Source organism: Tupaia chinensis, unplaced genomic scaffold, assembly GCF_000334495.1.
Source record: "Tupaia chinensis unplaced genomic scaffold, TupChi_1.0 Scaffold000411_1, whole genome shotgun sequence".
Lineage (NCBI taxonomy): Eukaryota > Metazoa > Chordata > Mammalia > Scandentia > Tupaiidae > Tupaia > Tupaia belangeri.
Genome location: NW_006159916.1, coordinates 333,331 through 338,888, shown reverse-complemented (window position 1 = coordinate 338,888; position 5,558 = coordinate 333,331).

The window sequence follows — 5,558 nt, the reverse complement described above, 5'->3', positions numbered from 1 at the left end:
CCACAGTCAACTACATGGGAGTCCAGTGACATAGCCATTATGCCAACTGCTCGTCCCCCAGATGTTTAATTTCAGAGGTAGCCCGCAGAAACAGGGATCCACTGAGCTTGATCCCTCACACACACAGCTGCAGACCTCGCCTCTTCCCACAGTGAGCTGGAACCTTTTATAGGGTACAGTGGACAGGCTGAAAAAAACTAGCGGGGAGAGTCAATCACCTGCAGAAACTTCAGTACCCAAGCCCAGGTTGGGGGAGCAAGTGACCTGACAGGAGACATGACTGCCCCCGCGTCAAAGATGGTTAGTTTTTCCTTTCCCAGAGGCCGGTGGCACCAGTGAGTTGCAGACCAGTTCTAGGAATCCTGATCCTAGTTAAAGGCTCTGAGCGACCACCTCTGATAAAAATTTGCGGAGGGTTTAATGTAAGTAGAAATTCCTCTTCCAAGCTAGTAAAGCTTAGAGTGTAGCGAAAGAGTAGAGGGCCTAAGATGGAGTCTGTTTTCACAAAATGGAGTCAGTCTGGTATGTTCCCACAGTCCTCAGAGGACCGGACGGTGAGAGAGTGGAAATGGCTTGCAGAATGGAGCTGCCAGCAGAACCAGAGGCCCCTTTGACATCCCTCAACACTTAGGACGTTTCCTCGTAAGCAACTGCTACGCGGTGTGCCTTCCAGGATATTTCCAGGACACCATGCGGGTGTCTTGTGGATTACAGGACTGGAAAGAGAGCCTCACCCCTGAGGATTCCCATGGAGAATTAAAAAAAGTTGTTTTAATTATTTTTTAAATTTACTATATGGCATGTGTGCTCATGAGAGAGAGAGAAATGTGAGAAAGCAAGCTTTTGAGTCCAGGACTGGAACCGCGGTGGCCATGTGGGAGCCCAGCACCCCAACCACTATGCCACCTGCTGGCTCCCCTGGAGATTTAAGAACATAAGGGATGTGATAACAGACCTGCAGAGTCCGTGTTGCACACCTAAGTAGTGCCTAGAAGTGGGACAGGAGAGAGCTGGCAGGCGAGGGCACTTGGTGAGTAATGCTACCTGCCATTTACTGAGTACAAGCTGTGTCCCTGTACTGCGCCAATAAGCACTTCGCATACAGTCCTTGCCACCACAGCAACCCAGGGAGGATAGTGCTCTTATTTCTGTTTTGCAGATGAGGAACCTAAGAATTTATTTTAACCCACTATTGTGTTTTTATCAGAAATACGTGGACTGAGTGATCTATAAAGAAAAAGAGGGGCTAGAAGATGGCATGGCAGTTATGCTGCTGGACTCCCACATGGTTGACTGCAGTTAGAATCCTGGACCCAGTAGCTTTAAACTCATGCTGGGTGTATGTGCGTGCATACCCAAGTTCCCCAGAGGAGAGTGGTGGAGAAGGGACTACTGCATAGCCATCCCCCCTGAGGGGTGAATTCTTGCTTCCCCTCTCACTGTCTCTGTCTCTTTCTCTCTCTCTGGTGAGCACACACACCCTAAGGCAAAAACCTTTTTAAAAAGTTCCAAAAGAAGTAGTTACTGGTTTGACTCAGGATCTACTGGCTGGAAAATCCAAAGGCCCTGGGCCAGCATGTCACAACATTAGGGCACTTAAAACACTACACCCAGAAACCAGGATCTAGGGACAGGGACAAGTGTGGAGGCACTGAGAACTGGTTTGAGAGTGGAGTCTCCACCTTGAATGAGGAGCGCTGGGAAGAGAGAGGAAGGGCAGTCAGTGAGCTGCTCGGGTCACCTTGCTCTCATCAAGCCACCTTGCATCTTCCAGCTTCCCAGCCTTGTATGGCTCGTGCTGTTTCCTTAATGCCTCCCTGATTTTATCACTGAGCTCGATAACCTTTCTGATTTTTCCTGACATTCTCACTCCGACAGGGGTTGTATCTCCATCTGAGCTTATGTAGTCATTTCCTAACTTCTCAGTAAATGCATTCACTCATCACTCACCCTGAGACTGACCTTTCTATCATTTGTTTATCTACCCATTCATCTACTCATTCCAATGTTTATCTACCACTTGCCACGTGCCAAGCACTATTCTAAGCAGTAGGAACCCAGTGGTGAACAAGGAAATCTCTCCCTCACGGTGTTTACAGCATAACAGGGGAGACAGGGTAAATGCATAGATTTGTTAATAAATGTATAGTGTAATGTTGAGTAGTGTTGTGTTCTTCTAGAAAAGTAAAGCAGAGTGAACGAGAAAGGGAGGATCAGACCTCTGATTAGGTGACAAATGAGCAGAGGACTGAAAGAGAAAGTCACATGGAATCCCAGAATCCCAGCAAAGAGCATTGCAGTCAGAGGGAACAAGAGCAAAGACTGCAGCAAGACCATGCTTGGTGTGTTTGTAAAACGAGAAAGTCCGCAGCCAGAGCCAAGGGAGGACCAGGGAGAGTGGGAGAAGGTGAGCCTGAAAAAGCTGGCGGAGGCCAGAAGGAGGAGTGTCCTCGAGGCTAGAACTCCTCAGTTTTGTTCTATGTGGGATGGGAGGCCAATGAGTAATGGGGCTTGGTTTTTTATTGTTTTTATACTTTTTACTGGACATCTGATGTACAGAATTGGGTTCATCATTCTTGCTTCATGCTATACTCTCAATAGTCCCAAAATAGCCTCTGTCCTGTGTTGTTTTCATGTGAATGACATATTTCCATAAAGTAAGTGTGGAGAGCAGCCAATCCGAGAAAACATGGTGACCTTTAGATGGAGTGCTTCTGTGAGCTTCATTAGCAATGGCTATGAGAGCATTTGCATATAAAAATGCTATCTGCCTATTGTGATATGGATATTGCAAGGCAGAGTATCAGGGTAAAGGAAGCCACATGTGTTTATTAGATTTTGCCCCAAAAAGATCAGAGAAATTACATGGCACCAGTCTTTTTGCATCTTCAGATGATTTTCATCCAAAAGCAACTGGCTTTGCATTCTAGTTCCTCTTCCCCCATTTTCTGCCCTTTAAAAGAAAAAATCTGAAGTCAGTTCCTGGTCATGGCTTGGTTCCTGGTCACGGCTTTTCCCGTTCAGAGAAGTTGGGCCTTGGGCCTACCCGATCCTCACTTTTCTATACTTGTGCTTCTTTGTGTACTTATTTTATGTTTATTTCTAATCCACAGCCACCCCACTGAGAATTCACGTTCAACCCAGCAGGTCCCAGAAGGTAAGTACCAGTGAGCCTACCATCCAACAGGAATGCTGGTACCTTGACTGTAACTGCCTTGACTGGTGGATGGTCTCTGTGGCTGCCGTTGGAGAATACAAGGTAAACAAGGACACTGGAGGTCAGCGAGAAGGTGATGGAAGAGGGCGCTGGAGTGGCAGTAGTGAAGGTGGTAAAAAGTGATTAGGGTTGGGATAACTCCCACAAGACTGACTATTAGATTGGATATGGGATAGATTTGGTTGTATTAATTCATGCATGCAAGGATTAACTGACTGAATTATTCATTCTCCGCACCCTGATAAGTGCTTACTGTATGTTAAGTTCTTTTCAAGAGATACTTTCAACATGGTCCCTGATCCACTCACAGCCTAGTGTAGAGAGGAATAAACACATACCGAGAGCTCTTTGGGATAAATGTGAACCAGGGGATGACTCCATTCACTCTCTGGGAAAGACGCAAGGAATGGTTAGTTATGACTTGGCACACAGCAGGGCCTTGTTGCAGCTCTTAAATCAATTTGAGCTATCCATTAAACTCTTTTTTAAAATTTAACTTTATTTATTTACTTAAATTTGACCACAGAGGGATAGAGCAAGAGAGAGAGAGAAGAAAAGTGAGAAAGCAAGTCACCAGGTCCAGGACTTGAGCCATGGTCAGCCATGTGGGAGTCCAGTGTCCTTAACCACCAAGCCAATTGCCAGCCCCTGAAACTATTATTATATATATATTTCCATTTAATTTAAGAATTTAAGCATTTTGAGTGGGTCACCATTGGGTCCCTGTGTGTGTGTGCGTATATAAAATTATATGGGGAAAATATATTTATATGTGTACGTGTGTATGTGTGTGTGTATGTATTTCGATATATATATTTCAATATATATACACACACACACATATATATATGTATGTGTGTGTGTGTGTGTGTGTATATATATATATATATATGCATGGTCTGTGTTCCGTTCACTCTAGAGTCCCAGTTTAAGCCTAGGGCAAACGCTGGCTACTCAGCAACCCTTCTGTGCATGTGAGCCCTTTCCAAACCAGCCATAACCACTAGGCAAATGGACAGGCTGAGGGCAAGGAAGCTGCTGAGCTCCATGGTGGCAGAGAGTTCTGGGCCTGGGCCAGGATGCTGGTACTTCCACCAACAGCTGGAAAAGAAAGGCCCTTACCCCTGGGCTACTTATTTATTTCTTGAACAAAGAAGCATGCCGGACCCACAGAAATGCACCCTTGTCTGGAGGTGGTGCCACTCGCCTTGAAGGGCATCTGGGGTGCTATTGAGCAAGTCCCCTCCGTCAGTCCTTCTGCTCCATCTGGAATGCCAGTCTTCAGCCTCATTCACTGTAGACTCAAGACCATTAGGTCTTAGACTGGTCAGCAACCCCTCGGGGCCTCAATTTCCCCATCTGTAAAGCAAATGGGCTGGACCTCACGGTCCCCAAGGGGCCAGCTGTTCTATATTCTATTTTTTGGGGCTCCCATCCAGAGCCTCCCAGCTGGTTGTCTCAACATCCCAGGGAAGAAAACATAGCTCTTTGTCCGTTGGCTTGTTTATTTAATTTTGGAATAATGAGTCTATTGTTTCTTATGAATAATCATTCTTATTTTATAGATCAAGCTACACTCGACAGTGACAATCAGAAACAAAAATCTCACCACAAATTCCACCATGGCGCTGTGCAAGAAATATACTGCTAGCCAAAAGAAATTTTGTTTCAGTAGCTACACTTTTAAAAATAAAAAGAGGGGCCAGTGTAGGTGGTATGATGGTTAAGACAACTGGATTCCACATGGCCCACCATGTGGTTCAAGTCCCAAACCCAGCAGCTTGGAAACATGCTGGGTATGTGTGCATGTGTGTCTAAAATCCCAAGCACCTACCATTTGAACAGAATCCTAACCTGTTTCCTGGCTTTAAGAAAAGTTCCTTAGCATTTCTATGATTTCAGTTAAAACTGGTTTTCTTAATAGTACCATATGAACTTACCATTGAAAGTAGTTAGATTATTTAAGAAATTGTGTGATCAATACAATGTGGGTGGGAAAGGAATAGAAGACGGTTGTAGACACCAGAGAGAGTGGGAGAGGAGGGTGGGAAAGTACAGAGGGTCAGAAAGAGGGGTAAAAAATTCTAGGAACTATAAATGGAAAATTTTGGATATAATATGCATGATTAAGTCACTATGCAGTATATTCTGGATGGGAAATCACATTTTGTATGCTGTGATGATGCTTAGGATCAAGTTACAAAAAAAAGAAAAGTTTCAGAAAAAAAGAAAAATCCATTCGATGACTGTGGTAAGATATATAGCCCCAGCTAGGTGCTACTTTATAGGATGCCTATGAAAATATTTAGATTAATTAAGATCTTTAGTAATTCAATAAAAA